The sequence below is a fragment of the Acyrthosiphon pisum genome, chromosome A1, assembly GCF_005508785.2.
Source record: "Acyrthosiphon pisum isolate AL4f chromosome A1, pea_aphid_22Mar2018_4r6ur, whole genome shotgun sequence".
Classification (NCBI taxonomy): domain Eukaryota; kingdom Metazoa; phylum Arthropoda; class Insecta; order Hemiptera; family Aphididae; genus Acyrthosiphon; species Acyrthosiphon pisum.
Genome location: NC_042494.1, coordinates 130,695,631 through 130,705,057, shown reverse-complemented (window position 1 = coordinate 130,705,057; position 9,427 = coordinate 130,695,631). Strand labels below are relative to the sequence as shown.

The 9,427-nt window shown below is 28.8% G+C and overlaps 1 protein-coding gene across 1 annotated transcript in view; it reads left to right on the top strand.

The window, feature by feature from the left end:
• Positions 1-1,524: 1,524 nt before the first annotated feature.
• The window catches only part of LOC100166366 (neuropeptides capa receptor), a 158,267-nt gene continuing 150,364 nt past the window's right edge, over positions 1,525-9,427 (top strand). The window contains exon 1 of the mRNA XM_029488336.1: positions 1,525-1,905. The gene's annotated coding sequence lies outside the window, so the exon portion shown is untranslated. The remainder of the gene's footprint in view (positions 1,906-9,427) is intronic.

Here is a 9,427-nt window from a genome sequence, read left to right as displayed (position 1 = left end):
TATTTCAGGATTTCAATGCAAATTGCACTATTTTTTGGGTGCTTTAGGACAGCAAAAACAAACATTTTTCCAAAACACTTAAGTTAGTACAACTAAATTGATAATATATTGGTGATGGATAATATTAATAATTATCTCATAGTACTGTGAAAAACGTAGGTGGTAACGACAAGTAATCTACAGCGACACATTTTCAGGCTTGATCAACGTATGTAGTTGTCAATAAACAATAGGATAATATGAAATATTCATTTATATTTTATTTTACATAGGTGCGTTATATTTGAATTATATTTCATTTGAATTAATTTTTTTTTCAATTTCTACTGTAGAATATTTTTGCGTGCTGGTTAATCAATGATCTCGAGCCTTCGTTAAGCACCTCTGCTTTGGGACAATGCAATTCGATAGCATTATTCGTTTCACGTAACAGATACTTAGAACGTGAAACTTTAATTTTGCATTTTTTTCTTTATTGTTCAATGTTTTTACATTTTTAGATCAGTTGTTTATACATTTCAGATCATTTTAATATTTTATCTAATTATTATTATATTTTAGTATGAATTTCAATCGTGTAAATCAGGAAAATCAAAACGACATACCTACCTAATATCAATAGAAATATTTTCTTCATAATGCCAGTAGGGTATCAACAACTCGAATCACGATAACTCGAATTCTTTTCTTGACCATTAAAGTGTTTTCAAGTGGTGTTTGATGTATATAGCTCTAAAAATTTGCAGGTTGAATTTATTTTTATTTCTTGTGCGATTCGAGTTATCGAGACTTGATTGTATCAATATTTACCTAATATTTACCTTAATAGTTTTTTTTTTAGGTATTTTTCATCGGAACTGAAATATGTCAATCGTTCTAGTAACGTCTTTATCTATCTCCAGCGATTATCGAATGTGGTGCATATTATTACAAACGAGTGGGACTCGAACAAATAACAATAATAATTGGTCAGGTTAGTTCATTGATTGTGCGATTGTCAAAGTCTGGAATTGTCGTTTGTGTATTATTGTCGGTTTAGCTGAGATGAAGGAGTCGCGCTAAAAATGCTAAAAGTCATAAACAGTCGTCTTCCCATCGCATGCGTTGGCAGTCCCGTGCCAAAAAAAAATATATATCTCAAGAACGTACTACTATTATATTACTGCGCGTCGAAGAGGCGTTTTCGGTTATTTTTTAGGGCATTTCGGGGGCGTTCAAATGCGCTGGCCCTAATAATCGCCACAGAGTACGATATCGAGAATAAGACACGTGACGACAAAACAGTACGACAATAATACAAATTGTCGTTGTAACGCACACGAGCACTGGTCGGCATTCCAACCGTATATTTTATAACACGAGAGATGTTCACGATCGTTACACAATCGTGCAAATTGATAATTAGACGTTCGGACGCGTAAATAATAATAATAATAATAATAATACGACGACGACGACGACGACGACATATTATTATCGAGACACGCGCGCATGTGCTCCGCGGGAAGAGCTATTTGGAGGAGAGCCGTAACTTTTTTGGCGCCCGACTGTCGACGGATTCGTTTTTTCGCCGACGGCACGCGTTTAGTCTGTGCCGCGATTACTCCCGTAAACTCGTCTACCGATCGTCCGCGTATCCTCTCTCTCTCTCTCTCTCTCTCTCTCTCTCTCTGCGCCACTAAGCCTAATAATATTATTTTGTAATATTTAAATAATTCTACTCACGAACATTCACACCACGACTCGTCTCCGTATTTACAGACAGATAGATGGTTGGCGAATTCGATTCGTTTCGTCCGTTTGAAAAATATTATATGTTATTCGATCTCCGTGACATGTAAAACCACCGCTTTTACGACGGAATACGATGCTACGACGGCTTAGCGGTTGAAGAGAAGACACACGGTCAGTATAACGTAGTTCAACCATATAATTTCTAGACAGAATAATAATATTATTAATACAAATTAAAACTCTATTCTTTGATACACGACTTTAGTTGCCTAAACAATTATATTATAATAGAATATATTTTTTTAAATATAATATATGCATAATAATCCTGTATAACAGGGGTGGCAAATTATTTTGACTCCACGTTCCAAAAATTACCTTTTTTTTCGAGCGTTCCATTAAATTATGAAAGGAGTACATAAAAACTGAGGTACACGATGACCATACGACTATTCATCGGTCAATAACAATTATTCTATTTTATCTGTAGACATATACATTGCGATGTTATTTATTATTGAAAATAATATAAAATATAATGTATAATATTAATATTTTAATTTTTCGAGTGCCCTCAAAGTGTTTTCACGTGCCACCTCGGCCACGCGTGCCATAATGGATTTGCCATCCCTGTCCTATAATTATATACTTTTCTAATTTATAAAATGTGTTTACAATTTCTGCTATTCTGCTGGTCGTTGACTAGAAATATGATTTTCTTTGTTTAGTCTATGAAATCATACACGTTTGCTAGTAAAATGTATGGTTTTATTTGAACTTATGAGAAAAAATGAAATATTAATTATTTGTTCAGTAGATTCATATATCAGTAAGTTTCAACCATTTCTAATAATTATAAAAATGAAAACTATTTGACTATGTGACATTCTATTCATTGATATTATAATAATATATCAAATATATAATACTATATAAACAATATAATAGAATATAGGTATATTTTCTAAATATATATTATACATATAATACAATTTATAGGTATACTCATTAAATTAAATATATGAATATACTTTTCTGATTTATAAAACGTGTTTAAAATCTGCTGGTCGTTGACTGGAAATATAATTTTATCCAAATAGACTATAAAATCGTACATTTTCTAGCAAAATGTTTACTTTTATTTGAACTTGATAAAAAAAATTTCTATTAATTATTACTCTATATACTATTTGTTTAGTAGTCTTATTTGGCTTTCAAACAAATTTGTTTACTGTAGATATATCCAAATGAAAGCTTCACTTATAATAAAATCTTTCTGTTTCTGAAGTAAGTAGGTATATGTAATCAAGATTATTCTTTTTCTTCAGAACAACCCATTTGTCTATTGCAATTATAAACCACGTACTTCAAATAAAAGTAATTATTTCAATGAATAGCTGACTGCTATCACCGAGTATTAATTTTATAATATATGCTTTTAAAATATATACTCAATGCTACTATTTACAAAAAAATTCACAAAGACGCTTATATATTGTATGACTCATTTACAATGACTATATTGATCCTGCGTTTAAAAATATTTACATTTAACGCGTATAATGAATACCTAAAAGCTTATATTATGTTACCTATATAACATAATACGTGACTTAAACTTATAATATTAAATTAATTTATTATATACGTTAAATCTTTATACATTTGAAGGTAGATTAAATCACTAAAAACATAATATTAAGATATTTGTATATCTTGCACTTATTTATATGGTTTTTTTTATTCAATTATTAATCTACATATTTTAATGTTTAAATATTTTTTATTTGAATACATTATATTTAATTTATTTAGAACTCCCAAATTAATAATATTTAAATAGGTAACAGAAAAACTTTTTTTTAATAGCAGGAACTAATGTACATATTATATGTTAATATATTTTGCGTAATTGTGTATATTACAATAAAGTAGGTATAGGTACCTTATTATTTAAGCATTTATATTAATTGAACTTGTATTGTATAATTGTTGTTATTGTGAGTTAGAAAATACTTATATAATATACAAAAATTTAAAAACATTTCAGTTAAATTATTCAATTATTATTTCATGTAAAGATTACAAGTGTCATACATTTAAGTTGCTTTGTGATTACTTATTATTTATTTCTATGGATATTTACGTGGCCGTGGTACGTAATATCGTTATTTCGAAAATAATTCGACTTGATTAAATATAGGTAATATAGTAAAAATGTTTTTTGTTAGGTAGTATAAACAATGAACTCAAACACCGTGGGTTTGCTGAAAAAGTTTTCTGCTCTTATAGAAATCCATCAATTCTATGGCTTATTTTGTTTTAGTAAATTCGTATACCAATATCGTTGTATTTATACTGCTTCTGGCTGGTTATCACATTCGTCTAAAACTTTGATACTTCAAAGTTTCATCTGCATTGTTACATTATATTATTATAATATGACGTGTAATATGTGTGTGGGCATCAAGTTTTGTGTTCAACAATTTTGGAGCATTTAAGTACAATATTATAAGACCATGGTTATTAATTTATATGTTGCTTTAGGCATTCCATCAATTATTATTAATCAAGTAGTACATATATAATAACGTGATTGCGTTAATTAAGACATGTATCTATGACGAGGTCCACAGTTTGTATAATGACAAACGCGTTCGTAGAGTCTTCAGAATACTATATAAACGTGAAATGGGCAAATACAATATTTTTTTTATAGATTTTAGCTTGAATGTGTATTATATCATATTATCCTGAGGGATGTACAGGTAAAAAAATATCTTGGGTAAACGCCATTTCTTCAAAATAAATCACCCAATATTTATTTTATTCTCACTCCGCTCAAAATTGCATTTTGTTATAGGTACTAAGCTTTTTTTTAAAAATGTATTTGAAATAAACAATCCATACATAAGATGCAAAACACGCTTATATTATATGCTAAGGTAAGGGTGGGAGTTGACCTGAAGGGGTTGATTAAGCTGTCACGCATTTTAACACTTTTATTGATTAATTGTTATTTTATTATTATTTCATTTTGCAATCTATTATTATGGATATGGATTATATTTGAAGTAAGTCACGACATCACTTCGTTTTTAACCTGCGTTGAGGATACCCTGCAGGTTGTGTTAGGATGGACATATCCTTTATAAGGGGATTGAGATGATTTTGAAGTAGCTAGTGAAAACACGTTTAAAAGAGGCGTGCTTCTTCGGCGATTATTTTCATATTTAAACCGTTAAGTACGGTTTGGTTTGTAATTAATTATATGGTGGGTCGTTGGAGAGTGCTATATTTTGGAACGCTTCGTTAATATTACAATTTTTGCTGTGCCCCAGAGTTGTATTCCATATGTACCAAATAGGCTTGAGAAAAGATTTATATATTTGTACTTAAGTTTGATTGGTGCTTTTACTAAACTAAATATACTAACTTGACTAATACAACTTTTACAAATTATAAATTTTACTAATACTACAACTATCAACTTAACACAAACTTTTTTATTGTAAAATACTGTAAGTGCTTAACATTACATACAAATTGTTCGTTAATATAATATTATTGATCCTTAAATTATAGCTGTGATTTTAGAATGAGCATAAATAAATTATCGGAATTTGAATTACTCAAATGACTCAAACCAATATTTTAATATTTTAACGTTTAGCTTAAATTGTTGGTGTTGTTATGACTATTGAGAATTTTTAATGATAAACTGTCTAAAGTATCGTATCTACTAAATGGAAAACATGTATTATGACGTATTAAAGGTGCCGACTGCTGAACATAACGTCTAAAATATGACTTATAATACCCAAAAATAGTCAAATACCTACATAAATATCATTGCATTAATAGTGTTCACATGTGCTCAGAGTATAAAAATGAATAAAAATATTAGGCTGCAAAAATAAGATATTTTTTATGTATCACTATATATACCTATCTACCGTAGGTACCTAAACCTTAATTTGGGTATTCGAATTTCTTTACAATTTCTGTTATGTGTATACGCCGCAGTGTTGGGTAGTAACGCGTTACGTAATTTCATTTGAACTATTTCCAAATATCGAAAATGTAATGAAAATTACCTATGAAAAGTAATTTCTATAGAATAACGCGTTACAGTTTCGAATTATTAAGTACCTACCTTCCTATTGTGAATTGAAAAAAATGTATAAGTATAATGCAGGTTTTATTATGTTTACCAATCTAATGTGTATATATATTTAATTTTAACTCGCCACAATTCAGTTTTCAATGGTTTTGACAATTGAAATGTCTGGATGCACCTAAATCACGAGAACAGTTAATTAAATGTATTATTCAATTTGATTCCTTTAAATAGGTTTCCTATGAGTAGCTTGTGTGGAAGACTAAGTTTTATACCATAATATATTAACCATACAGGTTTTATAAAGAATTTGCTTGTTCAATTTGCCTGCAGAAAATAATTGCCAATAAATTTACTTATTTTTTTTTTTTGTAACTAGAAAGTAATGAGTAACTTTTCTATTTGAAAAGTAAAGTAATTTCATTATAATTTTATTTGAGTAACGAGTAAAGTGACTTAATTACATTTATCTCTTAGTAACGAGTAAAGTAACTTACCCAACACTGATACGCTGTAAACTCTAGTATACTTATAAATACAACTCTGAATTTATCCATTTCATTATATTCAAATAAACAGTTAAGTTGTATGTAAACGAGCTTGTACGTATTCTATGTAACATGTTTTAAAGTTTTAACACCGGTGCCTTGAGTTTTTGGAAGTCATAATAATATTATATACTGTCGTGTAGCTCGGAGATTTGATATTTCCCAAGAATTTTACTCATTTTAATTATACTATAATTACACTGAGAGCTTACGATAAATTAATATACCTTAAAATTGGGTGATAAAATAATTGTCTAAGTTCAATTACCATAATGATGTATCGTTGTACAGAAAATGTAAAAATGTTAAGTTGTGTAGGTACAAACGATTAGCATACTTTTGTAAAAATATTCCGACAAATCGTATAGAAATTGATACGGCTATAAATTAACAACTCCCAAAAATGCGTAGCTATTAATTAAAACACGCATTATTTACAGTCAAATCAGCGATGTGGAAATATTTTACAATTAATAATGCATAATATGTATTATGTATATAATATTATAACAAGATACAGAAATCGCAAGACATATTATAGTTTTAGAATGCGACTATTGTATACATTTTTGGAAACTAACGGTATTATTCTATTTTAAATTACTTTTTATTCGTATAATAATAATGTATCAAAATGGAAATAAATTTAATTTAATCCAAATAATTAAGATAGTTAAAATAACTTCATCTAAATAATTACATTTCTGTATTACATAATTATAACGAAAGTAATAATACAACGCAGCTATTTTCACTTTGTATAGCTATTATTTATATAACTAACCTAACCTAACCTGCGTATATTATCAAAGGTAAATTAAAATTTACTGTTTTTTTTTTCAAATCAAAAATTTTTCAGAAATACAGAATTAATATATAAATATAGGTACCTAAGTAACCCACTATAGCTTATCTGTGACTGCGTTTTTTATTCATCGTAGACAAACTAAAACATTTGAAACGATAATATTATACTCTTTTTATCAACGCGACTTTAATGTGTATACGATGGAATATTTACATACTAACATTTTTTTTAATATCATTGACCTCATTACACGAAATATACACATATGAGTACACGAGTTTTTTAAAATGTGAAATAGTTCACCAAAATTGCTTCGATTTGATTTTACAAATGGGTAAACGAATATAAATTTTAAATGCGAATAGCCGTCATTCGTATTTTATTTTGAAATATCTATATCTGTATAACTGTATACGCGCATCTGCATCTGTTTTTATTATTTTCTCATAACGTAGGAGGTATCCTGTATTAAATCCTAGGTATAAAATGTTTTGTAAAATTGTGTGATAATAAGTCATGATAATTTGCTCGGAAAATATCATAAATATCAAAAAATATTTATTTTGAATTATATTATTACATTTTTACCATATTTAGGTTCAGAGTACCGCAAGCGTGGTGTAAAAGGCGTCCGCGGAAAGGGGGGGCAGTAGGACAGTTTTCCAGTTACCCTCCGTGATTTTTTTTCTCTGTCAATTATCATAATCACTATTCAATATAAAATTATAACTCAAAATAAATATATTTCAAATTAAAGATAATTTTTTTTTTTTACTGAGTGACTTTTATTAAACTCGATTATGAATGTTAAAACGAAGACCGTTTCTTTTATAGATTTATGACGTGTAATGGTAGGGCCAAGTGCCGTGACAAACAAGTTTTTACTATTTTGATAACAAATTTAATGTTCATAAATTGCATACAATTTATAGTTGTAAATTTGTAATAGTTTGTGGTATCAATGGCTAAATTCTTATCAGTTGATACCTATCACTACAATTAACATTTAACAGCATTCAGTAATAAATCTTAAAAACTGCTATAGTGATTGATAATATTGTGCTCAACGTTTTTAGAATTAAGTCTTCTCAAAATATTGAAGTTAGTTGATTTTGCTTTGACTGATTTATGATAATAGAGATAATGTTTACTGTTCAGTGTTTAAAATGTACACAAAAAAATAATAATAAATCTTTGGCACCTGGTTTGATAGTTCTTTATTTATTTTATAGAAGTTAGAAAAATTAGTTTTATAAATAAATTATCAAATAAAATAAATAAATTTGTTAATTTAAAATTATCCATACAAACTAATTAAAACTAATGTTGTAAGATTAAGTTTTAACTGACAATCTATAAATAATATAGTTCATAAATAATTTTTTCATTCCCTTCATATAGTAAAGAAAACATGTCACAGAAAATTTAAAAACGAAAATATATTCCCCCCCCTCCCTGACGGAAGATCTTGTAGATAGGTACATAATACAAATTATAATATTTGTTTGTAGTCATATGTTTTAATGCGAAGGGCCTACCTATATTATAATAATTTAATCTACATCTATTTTAAATGTTGAGTCCATTTAGTCGCAATAGACCATTAAGGCATTGCAAGGAGTTTATTGTTTGTCCTTGGGATTTAAAAGTAATTCCTTGGAAACCAGCGCGTTTGGGTACCTTTTTCGTGGTTGTAAATTTCTGAACAGCAGTCGATCGTGCCAAAATGCTTATCTGATGTTATAGAATTGTACGCGACCGACCGTCAGCTAGACAATGTAACTGACAGCGGTGGTCTTCATAAATCGGTTTCAGGGGTTAAGAAAAAAAATCCTTAACCATATAATATATACTTGCATTCCGTAAAATTTATCGGCTGTCAGTGACAATGGAATCGCGGCACTGGGTAGTATAAATTGAACGCAAGTGCAAGTATATAAATAGACACTCCGAATAATTTTTGCACGGTTTACCGCAAAAGCTGATTTGGCACCTGTCTGAGATAATTTAATGATGTTTGCCAAAATTACGTGGACGAGGAAAAAATCATATCGCTGTATGTTTTCCGGCCCAATAACCTGTTGTTGCCTCCGCACGTGATTGCTGCAAAACATGTATTCCTTAACTGTAAATACATATGATTTTACACCATTGCGGATAGTTATAATTATTATAGGTTTTTCAACACTTATTGTTGATTTTGCTGGCAATAAAATG